At 37.3% G+C, this 15605-nt stretch overlaps 1 long non-coding RNA gene and 1 pseudogene across 1 annotated transcript in view; one reads left to right on the top strand and one right to left on the bottom strand.

The window, feature by feature from the left end:
- Positions 1-3127: 3127 nt before the first annotated feature.
- Positions 3128-3228, top strand: LOC130454144 (U6 spliceosomal RNA; annotated as a pseudogene).
- A 2682-nt stretch (positions 3229-5910) lies between these two features.
- Positions 5911-15605, bottom strand: part of LOC103100375 (uncharacterized) — a 332870-nt gene continuing 323175 nt past the window's right edge. The window contains exon 5 of the long non-coding RNA XR_467681.3: positions 5911-9725. This is a non-coding gene — a long non-coding RNA (uncharacterized LOC103100375). The remainder of the gene's footprint in view (positions 9726-15605) is intronic.

Raw genomic sequence — 15605 nt, forward strand, 5'->3', positions numbered from 1 at the left:
TTAGGAAACAAGATTTTCCTATATGGAAAACATAATATTATCATTGAAGATTGATGAAATTAGTCAACAAATCTCTCAGCACCTATGATGTGCCAGGCACTACTCTGTGTATTTAAGTGCAAAGGATGAAACAATTTCCCTGCTCAAGAAATTGCATTTTTAATGGGAAGATAATATACATAAAAACATCTGTAAATGCACGTATAGCTATGTAATATATACACACTATACACAGTAAATTTAAAGATGATAAACATAAAGTAGTTAAATCCTAGGTAGTTTGAGAAGGAAGGCATTAACCATTGGGTGGAATAGAAATCACTTCATGTATACAGCTGTGCTTGAACCTCATCTTGAAGGCAAAGAGGGCCTCTGTAAAGGAGAGGTATGGATGGAGTCTATTCCAGGCTTGAGTGAATCATTTCAGCAGGATAGATAGCAGTTGGAATGTTGTGAGTGAGTAATGCAAAGACAGTTAAGCTAGATCACAGAGTGCAGGAGGTAGAGTAATGTCCCATGAAGCTGAAAAGGGAGTCTGGGGCCATATTGTGTAGGATTTTAAAGTCTAAACAAAAGTTTTAAACTTTTATTAGAGGCAATAGGGAGCCCCTAGAGTTGATTGAGTAGAGTAGTGACATGGTTTGATCCCTTTGGCATCTCTGTGTAGGATGAATTGGAGTGAGAAGAGGAAATTGAAATATAAAGGAGAGATTATTAGAAGATTGAATCTGGAGGGAAAAAAATCAAACGACTGAATTATTGACATCCTTTTTTCACTCCCCCCACTCTAGGAGGAGTTTAGTTGCAAGAGAATTCTCCCATTAGAGGCTCTTAGGTGATACAACAGAAAGAGAATCCTGTAACACTTATTAGCTGTGTGACCTTTGGCAAGTCATTTATCCTCTGCCTCAATTTCCTCAAATGTAAACTGAAAATAATAATATGACCTCCTTTTCAATGTTGTTGTGAGAATCAAATGAGATAATATTGTAAAGTACCCTGCCACAGAGTAGATGCCTGATGAATCCTTGTTGTCTGCCTTCCTTCCTATTGTTAACACCACAAAACTTTGATCAATTGAAACCCAAACAACTAGAATCTTTAATCAGGTTTTCCTCTGCAATCATTAACAAGCCTTAATGTGTATTTCAAGATCTAGCATAGGGCTCTGTAAATAGAAGAGATTTAATAAAATGATTGTTGAAAGAATAATTCAATAAATTCAACAATTAAATTCCACAAACATTTATTAAGGGCTAGGCATTGGGGATGCAAAGAAAAAAGTGAAATGACCTACTGCCCTCAAAGCAGTTATGTTTTGCTGAAAATAGATGCATTCCTAAAAGGATACATTCTCCTGAATGTATGTTATTTTTTCAATCCTTACCTTCCGCTTAGAAGCAATACTGTCTATTGGTTCCAAGGCAGAAGAGCTGTGTCAGAAGAGCTGAACTTAGGACCTTCCATTCTAGGTCTGGCTCTCAATCCACCAAGCTACCCAGCTGACCCCATGATGATGATGATGATGATTATTGTTGTTTGTCCTTCAGTTTCAGAGGACCAATGACATCACAGGGAAATGTCTTGATTTGTACATGAATTGTATTTAAGTACAGTTGCACAATCATCAGCCCCACTCTCTCTTCCAAAGTTATCAAAATCCAATGGCAAGACAGTATGACTGAAATGGCTCAGAATTAGTTTAGCCCATCTGCAGAGATGGTTTTACCAGGGCAGGGTGACCGAGTATGCTACGACTTCTTGGAGTTACAGGTGATGGTTGGGTGAAAGGTGGACAGTAAAGTGGATGAGCAACCCTGAAACAGACTCAGAAAGCCCTTTTCTCAGAGGTGAGTCCTCCTGGAACATCCCACATACCCATGTATACTAAATGCATAAATTGAGGCATTTATCCCAATATCCAATTCCTTGGACATCTATAGTACTACGTAATGGGACATGTTGATTAAGAATCACCCTGAGAGGGGTAGGTAAGTAGCTCAGTGGATTGAGGGACTAGCCTAGAGATGGGGGGAAATCCTGGGCTCAAAACTGGCCTAAGACACTTCTTAACTATGTGACCGGGCAGGTCATTTAACTCCAATTGCCAAGCTCTTACCACTCTTCTGCCTTGGAATCAGTGGTTCCAAGACAGAAGGTAAGGGTTGTTTTTTTTTTTTTAATGACTCCGAGATACTTTAAAATCCTTATTCAGTGAAGAAATATTAATGGATGCCTGGCTTGGCAATTTCTAGGAAATATATGGTGGCCTGGATGCCCAATTAGATAAGGCAAAAGTTTGTTTGTTCCAAGGACCTCAGAGGTATAAGTGTTACAATATGCTCATTATATTGCTGGGAAACTGAACCAAATACATTTTAGAAAAGTTTTCAGCAATAATGGAGTCAAAGGGGATGCTGTTGTTTTTACTTAACTCTTTGTTAATAGGAAAAGTCAAATAAACCAAAGCATTCTTGTTCTCATATTCTAGCAAAAGTAATAATAAAAATTATTCTCATTATTCATTAGTTAACTTGATAATTTTCTCTGTAGCTCTACAGGAATTATAATACTTGTAAGTAAGGTGCTATATACTCTCTTGTCCATAAATATTAACTAATGATGGTGATAATGATTATTTTATTAATGAATCTCTAGATCAATAAACAGTTTGCTTCCTTGTGATCTATTGCAGACTGCATTTCAAAATACAATAGAGGGGTGTGTCAGGGTTAGTTAATCACACTCAGGAGAGGTAGCTTTCTATTATTGGTGTTCTTATAGCATTTTTTTCTGGCAGTGTAACAGTTAGATCCAATATTCTAATGTCTAGGAATTGAAAATTAAACCATTCATGAAGAAATTATCCACATGTGGTCCAAGAAAGCACTTTTTAAGTAATTTATATCTCCTGTGTTGGTTTTTTTAAAACTATTGAGATGGAAAATGAAAAAAGAAGGTTGTACTAGAGACTTCTTTGTATTTGTGGGCACAGAATGTCTCTGGTTTCCATATTGCATGTTTTACCAGAGTTTGGGACTATGACTGAGGAGAGTGTCCTTTGGATTCCCTATTTGTTGAAATACTTTGTGTTAATTTTACTTAAATTAAAAGGCTTCAGATACTTGCTTTTACAAGGCATATACTAGCATCAGAACGATACAAAAAAGATTCTCATGGCTCCTGTACAAGTACGACATGCATACTTATAAAACATTTTATATTTTTTAAATGCTAGAGAAATAATTCATTATAGCATTCCTTGTAGGGAGCAAAAATTCCTCCTTTATAGATGTGGAGACTGAAGCTAAGGATGTTAAGCTGGTAATAGAAGAAGCAGCAACATGGCTCAGATTTCCTTTTGCCTACTCTGGGGTTCTATTGGATACAACATGCCATGACCTTTTCTAATAAAACACTAAGTGGTGGACCATGAAACTGTGTATGTCCTTTGACCCAGCAATATCACTACTAGATCTGTGTCCCAAAGAGATCAAAGCTGGGGGAGGGGAAAGACATACTTGTACAAAAATATTTATTGCAGCTCTTTTTGTGGTGGTAAAATATTGGAAACTGAAGGGCTGTCCATCAATTGGGGAATGGCTGAACAAATAGTGGTATATGATTGCAATAAAATAATATTGTGCCATAAGAAATGATGAACAAGATGATCATAGAAAACTCTGGAAAAACTAACATGAAGTGATGCAGGGAGAGGTAGGTGGAGCCAAGATAATTTTGTACACAATTATGGCTGGTTGTGGTGTGTGATGAACAGCTGTCGGTGACAACTATCATAGGCAATACAGAGATCCAGGGCACTCCTGGGGACTCGTGACAAGGCAAAACTATCCACTGCCATGATGGGGGCAGGTCAAGTTTGAATGCAGATTGGGGAGAACTATTTTTTGCTTCAAAAAAAAACACCCAGTGGGTCTAATGATTTTTGATAATGGTTGATATTTATGTTGCACCTGCAACTTTACAAATTTCACATTCATTAACTCCTTTGATTCTAACTATGAGCCTATATGGAAGATATTAGAAGTATTATCATTTCCTTTTTACGGATGAGAAAACTGAGGCTGAGAATGGTTATGTCATGATCCTACAGAATTCTTGGATGTGGAATAAAAACTCAGGTCTGTCTCCTGGGTCCACATCCAGTACTCTTCCCATTATATCCTACTAGCTCTAATTGATCTAATATTCCATTCTAATCACTGAAGTAAGTACACACAAGCACTGTTCTTCCTCCTTTATGACTGAGAATGGACAATCACAGAGATGGAAAGAGAATAAGTATTTTCTATTACTTACTCAAGCCAAGCACATTATAAATACATTTGAACCTCACAACATCTCTGGGAAGTAGATACTGATATTATTCCTAATTTACAGTTGAGGAAACTGAGGCAATAAGGGGTTAAGTGACTTTCCTAGGGTTAGTATCTGAGGCTAGATTCAAATGCAAATCTTTTTGATTTCAGGCCCAGCACTCAATGTACTGTACCACTTAGCTACTAATAGCCAATTTGGCACTGCCCTTCCTTATAATCTCCACCCCTTCCCACATATGCCAACTTTTCTGACTACTATCTCCGCATGAAATGTTGTTGACTGACTGTTGACTGGCAGACCCGTGGTGAGAGTCAACAACAGCTCTTTCTTCTTTTCTACTGGTTGTACTAAGGCTAAAAGAGGAAGAGCTAGCCAGCTAAGAGAAAACAATTGGTCCAATGGAGGGCATATGTGCATGGGGCAGCTGTTTCCTTTCTTTCTCATGATATCCACTTGCCATTACTAAATTTCCTGTATTCTGAAGCCTGGAAAAGTTCATCAACCTCACATGGGGAAACCCTTTACTATCAAACAATCTTTCTTCACCCTCAATCACCAGAGGATCATTTGATATTTCTTGCTAATTATTCCTAGTGGTTTTAAGGACATCTCTGTACATCAAGTCAATAAGCACTTATAAGTACTTACTTTATGTCAGACACTGTGTTAAGTTCTGAAGATACAAAGAAAGACAAAAATTAGTCTCTGCTTTCAAGTAGTTCACAGTCTAGTAGAGGAGACAACCCAGAGATAACTACATATAAATAAGATCTATAGAGCATAAAGTAGAGATAATAGAAGCCATTAGTAAGAAAGTGGTATTTCAGCTGATTCTTGAAGGAAAATGGGGAAACCAGGAGGTAGAGAGAGAATACTCTAGGCATGGGAGAAAACCAGTGAAAATGTCCAGAGTAAGGAGATGGAGTGTACTGTACAAGGAAAAAATGAGGAGAGCAACATCACTAGATAGAACAGTCAATGGGAGAGACTAAAGTATGAGAAATCTGGAAAGGTGGGAAGGTGCCAAGTTATGAGGGTCTTTAAAAGTCAAATAGATTTTATATTTTATTCCAAAAGTAAGGAGGAACCACTAAAGTTTACTGAGTAGAGAGTGGCAAGGTCAGACCTGCACCCTAGTAAGATCACTTTGGTTAGTCGAATAGAGGATAGACTGGACTGGGACTTGTATCAGGGAGACCAATCAATTACTGCAATAATTCAGGTACATGGTGATGAGAACTGCCTGCACCAGGGTAGTGACAACATCAGCGGAGAAAAGGGGCCTTATATGAAGGATGTTACAAAAGTAGAAATGACAGCAGAAAATGGCAATAGATTGGATTTGGGAATTAAAGAGTTGGGGATCAAAGATAGCCTCTAAACAATAGGATTGACATGTCCAAAAGCTGTATGAGTTAATTATTTTATGTTTATATGTGCACATACATATGTATATATTCAATAAATATTAGTGGTGGTGATGATGATGATGTTGACGACGACAGTGACAGTCACTCTGTACTCTTTCCTGGTCAGAGTGAATTTGAAATTTTAACTTCATTGCTAGGTACCACACTTTACAAAGGAAATTTGTTTTGATTTGAAAATTTTTTATTTAGTTAATTGATTTAGAATATTTTTCCTTAATTACATGATTCATTTTCTTTCTCTCCCCTCCTTCCACCCCCTCCCATAGCCAATGAGCAATTCCACTGGGTTTTTACATGTGTCATTGATCAAGACCTATTTTCATAATATTAATATTTGCAATAAAGTGATTGTTTAGTCTGTATCCCCAATTATATCCCCAACAATCCATGTTATCAAGCAGTTGTTTTTCTTCTGTGTTTCTACTTCCACAGTTCTTTCTCTGGATATAGATAGTGTTCTTTCTCATAAATCCTTCAGAATTGTTTTGGATTATTGCATTGCTGCTAGTAGAGAAGTCCATTATGTTCAATTGTGCCATAGTATATCCATCTCTCTGTACAATGTTCACCTGGTTCTGCTCTTCACTCTGCATCAATTCCTGGAGGTCATTCCAGTTCACATGAAAATCTTCCAGTTCATTATTTCTTTTAGGGCAATAGTATTCCATCACCAACAGATACCACAATTTGTTCAGCTATTCCCCAATTGAAAGGCATTCCGTCATTTTCCAATTTTTTGCCAATACAAGTGCAACTATAAATATTTACAAAGGAAATTTTTAAGCTAGATGTCTATAGAAATAGTATTAGTGTAGAAAATATTCAGGTATTGGTTGGACCATGGATCTTTTAGGTACCTTCCGTCCTTCTTAATCTGTGAATCTATTTCATTTGTATGGCAACAAATATTACTTCCTTGGGAGCATTTGAGTATTTATTTCATTGTTGAAAAATTCAACAAATATCCATTAAGTACCTGTTATGTGAAGTCTACCTCAAAAGGTGCTGTGGCTACAAAGATGAAAAAATTACATAGCCCCAGACATCAAGGAACTTGCACTCTAGTGGAGACATATGTACAATTGATGCTGCTATAATGAAAATATAAATTTATTCCAACTTGATTGGCTATTAGGGAACATTTTAAGCATAACTTGAATTTTGCTTTTCCTTCTGCAACATTTCTTCCCTGAGAAACAATGATAGAATACAGAAAACTCTATTACTTCACAATAACTCACAAGCTGCAACCTTTCAGATGGCCACTTCCACAAGCAAACTTTAGGTCTTTGTAAAAGTAAAGAGCCAATCTTATTGTATATCTCTTGGTATAGTAGGAACTGTGAATTGAAGAGGGCTGGTCCTTAGAATCCTAACCCCTAACCTTCATCCCCAACCTTATCCCCACAGCACCAGTTGGTCTTACCTGCCCACCTTGCTTATGAAGCCTCCATGCATACCACTCAGTGGCCTGAGGTCATAAACATAAACACTATTTATTGTATTTATGTATTTCTTATTCATTTTACATGTATAAACTATGCTATCATTTTTATTAAGTTCCTATCCTTTTTACATGTCATTGACAAAGGTTTTGAGTGTTGTACTCTAAAACCCATTTTCCATATAAACTCTATAGTTTTCATTAGGAGATTCTACATAGTGCAGTGTTTTTGGAAGAATGCCTATGATGGCTTATAGCAGAACTGCTTTCCTACAAATAACTCTAATATGTAAAGTTAGAATGTCCTAAGGCAAAGTTTACCACAGCTTTGGGGAGGTGTGGTCGCTTTTAGGTAGGGAGACCAGACAAGGTAGCTCACAAGTTGACCTTTGGGGGGGGGGAAAGAATGATGGTGAAAGCATTTAGGAATGGGGGAAGTAGAGTAGGCAAATGTAGAGATGTCACAGAAGACAGGGCAGGATTTGGAAATGGCTAGTAGTCCAATCTGGCTAGACTAAAGGGGAATAATGTGAAATAAGGCTGGGAAGGTAGTTTAGTACCAGAGAAAGGTGGGTTTTGAATATCAGAATAACTAAGGAGTTTACAAGTTATCATTTAAGCAATAGAGAACTGTTGAAATTTTTTAGCACGATCATTAGATGGCCAGGCCTAATATTAGGAAGATTATTGACAAATATAATAAATGCTACTGTGGTAATTAAGACTTGCAAGCTTTTTGTCTGTGGTGAGAGGGAAAAGGAAGATCAGTCCAATATTTAAGTGCTGGTTAATGGGAGAATGTTGGTTCCATCAACAGACATGGGAGAAGTTAAGAGTAGAAGCTTTGGGGGGGGGGGTGATGATTTCAGGCTGGGAAAGGCTGATTTTGAAGTGCTAGCAAAATATCTAGATGAAGATATTCAGTGGGCAGCTGGAAATGTGGAGATGGAGAATGATGCTGAAGGCAGAATTATAGACATGCAAGTTATCCACCAAGAGATGATGAGTTGAAAATGAATCAGAGAAAGAACATGAAAAATGAGTTCCTTCAGACAAGAAGAACCAATATAGGATACAGTCACAGAAGTTAAAAGGCTGAGAGAGTATCAAGAAGGAAGGTCTAAGTCAGTAGTGTCAAATGCAGAAGAAGGAGAGCAGCTAAGTATATCAGGGGATAGAGCCAGGACTATAGATGGGAGATCCTGGGTTCAAATGTGACCTTAGTCATGTCCCCTCTGTGTGACCCTGGGCAAATCACTCAATCCTAATTGCCTACCCATTACCCCTCTTCTGCCTTGGAACCAATACTTAATATTGATTCTAAAACAGAAGGTAAGAGTTTTTGTTTGTTTGTTTTTTAGTGTAGTGCAGAAGAAGGGCCAAAAAGGGTGGATTTAGAAAAGATCATAGCTATTGGTGATTGTGGAGTTTCAGTAAAAGTTCCAGTCCTAAAAAAAAGAGAAAATAAAAAAAGAAATGTTAATTTCCTCTTGCCACTAAATATTGTGTGACCCAGAAGTGATTGCTAACAAGATTTCAGAAAATTGATGATGATGCTGGACAGATTTCAGAATAATATAAAAAGTTTAATATTACCATTCTCCTCTGACTTGGGTTATGATAACATAATGGGACCAAAGAAAACTCACTTCTCAGTGCATGAGCACTGAGGGATCCAGGGCCTCTCCATAATACTTCATCATGGACTTTCTCAAGGCTCCAGATGAGCCAGCAGCAGGCAAATTTCTCTGCCCATTTGCTGAGAAGTGGGTCCAGTTCTTTTCACTATAACAACATTGGTAGCACTTTTTGTCTGCTAACCTGAACAATTTTGCTGGCCTTTTTAGATTGTTTCTAATGCAGGAGAGGCAATATCATACAGGGGACTACCATTTTTACTGAAATTCTTCCTTCTAAAGTAACCGGTAGCTGCAGTCTTATGCCAGTCTCCATCCTATTTGACTCTTCTTCCACACTGAATTGGGATTCATGAAAACTAGTTTCAAATTACATTTCTGCACCTTGGATGCCTATGTGACACTTGGCAAGTTACTTCACCTTTCTGGACTTTAATTCTTTCATCTGTAAAATGAAGCATTTGGGTTAGATGGCCTCTATGGGCTAGATGGATTCTAAGTGCCCTGCCTATGATACTCAGATAACCTTGGTCAATAATTGCAACTGGGGTTGGGAGGGGGAGAGGTGTTATGGAGCATTAGGTACAATTTCAATTCAATTCAGTAAATATTTATTGAGTACCTACTGTGTGCCAAGCATTGTGTGAAGCATTGTGATACAAATAAGAAAAAGACCCTGCCTTCAAGAAGTTTACACTCTAATGGGAAAAGATACCACCAGAGAACAGTCAAAATATTGGAAAGGGGAATGTGTGGCCAGGAAGGACCACTGAGTATCCAAGGCTGAATTAACAGCATGATGATGAGTTTTGGCTGATCAGCTTCTCCTAGGTGAGTCTTCATTATGTTCCTTGGAGTTCTAACCAAATAGAGCTGCAGATGGAAAGAAAAGAGTGAGTATGTGCTATTGCCCCTTAGTATCAATTACCAAATCAGAGAGCAGGCATTTATTAACCATTTACTATGTGTTAAATGTCTATCATTCTACCACTAGTGAAATCTAAGAAAAAGAAGGCATGATCACAGATGGGAGTGAAGGTAGCTTGAATTCAACAGGCACTCTTCAGGATGAAGGAGATTACAGGAAAATTCGGCTTCAATTTCTTTTTCTTATTATTTTCTTATAGATCAATATAAAAAGCTCAACCCCAAATTGTGTTTTTTAAAGTCAAAGAAGAACATTCTGCATCCCACCAAAAGCTTCTTTCCTCTCGATACCTCCCCCCTTCATCCTGCAGAGCTTCTTTAGGGCCAGGCTCTTGCATCCAGCAACCATGATTTTACAAATCTGTGGGGAGTGTGTGTGTGTGTGTGTGTGTGTGTGTGTGTGCGCACGTGCATGTGTGCATACTACTTGTGCATTTTGCAGAATCAGACAGTGAACAAAATGTAGGGTGAGAAGCCCCAGTGGACCATCTGAATGTCTGTTTAGGATGATGTGTGAGTGTGAGAAGGGAAGCCATATCATTTCTGTGGGGTGGAAGGGGTTTGCATTCAAGGTAACTTTAATCTCATATGATGGGCTAGATAAACTTTATTAAAACTACCTTTCAGGTTCCAAAAGGATGCGGGCACATTAGGTAGCTCACTGCCTTAATGTTCTCCTGTTCTGTCTCCAGTTGCCATGGCAACATCCTCCTCGGTATTTGTAAGGTCACAAAAAGAAGAGCTAACCCTCTTACTCCTGGAATAACTAATGTGGTTCTGTTACTTGCTTGATGTAAATAGTCTCAGGTGACAGCAAACTGTACATATAGTCAATTACAACTGCTCAAAGGAAATGATTTGTTGTAACAGCCGCTGTTCAACCTCTGTGACATCAATGTTTCTATGGAAACAGGAGTCTATTGCACTGCGTTGAATTGAGTATTGATCAAACTCGGGCCAACACTATTTCAGAGGCTCGCTACTTTACTGTGTGGCAATTTACGATACGAACTCATAACATCACTGTATATTTCAAGCCCCAAGGAACCAATTTAGCAGACAGTTACAGTAGAATATTAACAGAGGTCAATAATGGAAGTCTGATTATAGTCCTAGCACAATTATTCAATGCTTTTGTTGTCTGCCCCTTCTACATTCTAGCGGCTGTTACCATTTTCAAATAATAATATTCATGCCTGAAGAAAGTGCTGTATTCATTCGTCTTCTATTTTAAACTTTATTTTTCATTGTTATGTTATCTATCAATAAAATTATTCAGCTATATTAACCAAGCTGTGACCCCTCAGAAGTAAATAACTATTGATCACAAAGCAAAGATCTACTGGGGCACAACAGTGTTTCCATTAATGATCTTGTTGGTCCAGCAGATAAGACACTTCTTTCAAAACAACAGAAGACCCAGAGCCAAAGAATAATACAGATGGCTTTACCATAGGGAACAATAAGGGGGCAGAATCCCTCACCTTGGTTGTGGGTTAGATTTTAACTTTAATTGAGGGAGCAATGAAAAGGAAAACAACTCAAAACAGAATGGCTCACTCCTCACCCTCTTCCCAACCCTGAGCTCTGGAAATTTCCCCTGCCCTAGATCCTTGTCTTTTCATCTTCATTGTTTGTCTTTTGTTTGAAGACCACCCTCTCTTATGGAAGGAAGGTAGCAGGGCCAGCTTTGATATGATGAATGTTCTCCTTGCAAATAAAACAGGATAATATGATTTTCGATTCAGGCTTTCTGATGTGAGTGTGTTGTCCAGAATTTAAAAAAAAATCTGCCACTCAAAGATTTCCTCTAATTGGTTAATCCAAAGTCTTATTGAACAAATTACTTAAAATGGCCTAAACACAGGGCAGCTAAGGTGGACACACCCCACTTGCCTAGTACTCACTGCTGTTCTGCTTTAGAACCAACACTTGGTATTGATTCTAAGATGGAAGGCAAGGTAGTTTTTTAATAGCCTAAGTGGGCACAGATATTTTTTTATATCCAGCATGTCCTTTGGAAATGAAGTTACTAAGGTCAGAAAGTAGTTGAACAATGAATATTATAGAGTTGGAATGATCTGTGAGTGGAAGCGGTGTCTTCTCATTATCAATAATTAGGAGAACATTGGTTTGGAGAATGATCCTCAGTTTAAAAAAATCCATGTTTGGTTCAAAAAAAGCCCTTTGTCTTTAAAAACAAATCAGATTACCCTAGTTAAATTATTTCTTGGCTTCCCATATCTATGGAGAGATGAAGATTAAAAAAACAAGACCATTTAAAAATTATTATTTTTGAAGCCAAATTTGAGATAGAACACAAATCAGGGAGCTATAATTTTTATTTTTAACAGTGGATAGGGGAAATGAACTGGACCTGAGGTTTCATTAATATAGTGAACTCTTTCGGTAAGGAAGTTCTCTTTACCAGTACAGGTTGGCATCTTCTCTACAACATGTAGCCCTTAAAGAGTTTCCTAGAGTACTGAGAAGAGACTTGCCCAAGCCATACCACCCATATGTGTCAGAGGCAGAACCCAAATATTCCTGGCTGAAAGACCAACACATCTCTTATTTCACAAGTAAAGTAATTTCAATTAGTTGTGAATCTTAAAGTGCTATGTCACATATATTATCATTATGCTGATCATCTGTAGATGGAAAACTTGGGCATAATTACAAAGTCAATGTTTGAAAAGTCATACTTTTTTGGCATGGAATTAATTTATAGGAATGAATTTTGCTTGACTATTTATATTTGTTATGTTGGTCATGTGTTTCTTTTTTCATATAATTTGGGGAGGGAGGAAAGAGGGAAAGATGAGATAGGGATAGGATTCCCACACCAAAATGGAAAAGAAATAGCAAGAGAAGGAAAACCACAAAGAATCACAGAAAAGCAGGACAACTTTGAAAGTTAAACATTAAATTTATGATATACTTTTTTAAAGTAATCCCTACATAACAGTGATTCAGTTTGATATGCAAACTTTCTGTTCTATAACACACTTGGAAATGTTGGTTTTATTTAATGTTTGCTAAATTCAGAATTTTAAAAAGCAGAGAAAATTTTTTAGTGTTTTTAAAATAGCTATATACTGTGTTACCTAGGAATCACTGGGGTTAAGATCATGAGACACCATGTTGGTTGTGTAGAGAAACGGATTGGGGAATTGCTTGATTTTCACTCTCCAAAATGCTTGTATGGTCTCTTTGTACCAGGCTAATATTAGATAAATGTAATACCTATTCTCTTCTGTATGTTTCTAGTCAAACTTAAGTCATCCTCTGAAGCACAATAGTCATGATCTTATTTTCCAAGGGGAACAGAGCAAGGTAAGAAGCAAACCCATTGTCTTAGCCAGTTAGGCAAGAATTTAATTCGTGCCAAGCCTGGGCTTCTTACTTGCCCATTCATCTCAGTCAAAATGAGATGAGTTAAGTGCAATTCCTCTTTGGGGAGGAATCTTCTTTCACTGTGTTGTAATTTCTCACCTTGAACTAATATCACATGCCACTCATCACAGTGTCAGAAGCGCCAATATATCAACTGATGTTACATGTTGTATGTCAATCATTTTGCATCCTCAGGAACCTTTAGTTAGAAATAGTAGTGGAGGCTGAACTTACTTTCTGAACAGAATGCACAAAAGATACCTAAATGGCTTGCTAGAAAATATTCTATAGGAGAAGAAATGACACAAAAAAGGGTACATTTCGAGGACCCATTTTAACCGTGTTTTATAGTTAATTTTCTCAAGTCATCTTCCTTTGCTTTTCTGCTCTCTCAAAGCTACTATAAAAGAATAGACTTTTCTAAGGGCATATTAAGACCCCTTGAGCATCCATATTGTTGTGGGTGTGGAATGTGCCATATGTCATGTAAAAGCAAGCTTCAAAATACAATTTAATATTTATTAAGCACTTTCTGAGCACAAACTAAGCACTGTGCTAGGCTCTGGGGAGAAGTAAAGATGTAGTCCCTCTTCTCAAAAAGTTTACAGTCTAGTAGGAATTGGAAGGTGTAGCTAATCATATTTTGAAGAATATTTCAGTTTGAGCAACCTCTAGTATAATGTTTGTTTGTTTGTTTGTTTTTAAAAAAATTTTACCTTCCATCTTAGAATCAATATTATGCATTGGTTCCAAGGCAGAAGACTGGTACAGACTAGGCAATGGGGGTTATGTGACTTATCCAGGGTCATATAGCTAGTACCTAAGGTCAAATTTGAATCCAGGACTTCCCTTCTCTATGCCTGGTTCTCAATGCACTGAGCCAACTAGCTGTCCCAATAGGCAGTTTCCTTGAGAAGGAAAATAAGGACCCTTTGAGTAAAGCATAGTATCTCCTTTTGGAAGGCTCAACTTCCAAATATTCTCTCTTGTCAGCTATGCGCACAATCTTCTATCTCTTCTAGACAAGCATCTTCCAGGGCTAAGAGAACCCATTAAGTGAGATTTCCCTGGTAATAGACATAGAGAATTTTTAAGGCAAAACATAAACAATCTGCATTCATTGAATGTCTACCATGTATATCATTAAACTAGGTACCACAATGTTTTAAAATGTTTAAAGGAAGGCGTCATTCCTACCCTTAAAGAGTTTATTATCTGGTGGAGGGTGGTGAATTTTTAGCTACCAAATAGAGTTGAAATCTCAAAGTATATCCTTTAGAAGCAGATAGACTATGATAAAGCATTATGCCTGCGATTTGGGTAGCTATCATCATGAGGAAAGTTTTTGTTAGTGATATGTAATCCCAGCAGTTAAGCTTCTCTAATGTGAATAACTGAGAGATCTAATAAAAGTCATTTCCCAAGTACTTAATTAAATTTTACTTACTTCAAATCCTTTTTATTAAAATAGCAACATTAATATTGATTGAACACCAATTACTTGTGTTTACATATTAGAAAGGGAACATATCATTTGAAACAAGACTGAAAGAATTTCAATATGGACGTTGTTTTAGCAATTAATCTCTTTACATATAATCTGTATTTTTTTCTTTCTTCTCCATGTTCCAATCTTGGACTTAACCTCTGTATACTTCTCAGCTACCATCATTATCATTATTATTATGACGTGGGTCTATGTCCATTCTATAGTAGTCATTACTTCCAAGGGTGTCTCTGGTTCCACATCAGAAAGCTGTAGGCCAATGGACAGCTTCTCAGAGATTCTGTGCTTTTGTTCACTCTCAGAGCAGGAAAAACATATAAAAGATTACTATCTTTAGTAATCAAACAATATGATCAAATGAGATAATATTTGCAAAGTCTTAGCACAGTGCCTGGTCCATAGCAGATGCTTAATAAATACTTATTCTTTCCTCAATCCCTTCCCTGTTCAGCCTACTTCATTCTCATTTGTGGAGTCATGAAGTTGGAATCTAGGATCTGTCACAAACTACTTATGGAACCTGGAGTATGTTATCAAACCCCTTTGGAACTCAGTTTCTTTCTAGATCAGGTGATAGGATAGATGAGATACGGCAGCTTGATGACACAGTGCATGCGATGCCAGACTTGGAATCAAGAAAACCTGAGCTCAAATCTAAACTCACTTGACTTTGTGACTCTGGGCAAGTCACTTCCCTCAGCCTGTTTCCTCAGCTATAAAATGGGGATAATACTAGCACCTACTACAAGGGATTCTGGAAAAGATAAAAATAATAAAGTGTTTTGCAAACTTTAAAGGGCTACATAAATGCTGACTATGATGAGTATTATTGTTATTATTATTATTATCCTTGAAATTCTAACATTCAATGAATCTATGGTAATTGTAGGAGTAGTACATTAGCTGTGACTGTGTGAACATCA

This window comes from Monodelphis domestica, chromosome 4 (genome assembly GCF_027887165.1).
Source record: "Monodelphis domestica isolate mMonDom1 chromosome 4, mMonDom1.pri, whole genome shotgun sequence".
NCBI lineage: Eukaryota > Metazoa > Chordata > Mammalia > Didelphimorphia > Didelphidae > Monodelphis > Monodelphis domestica.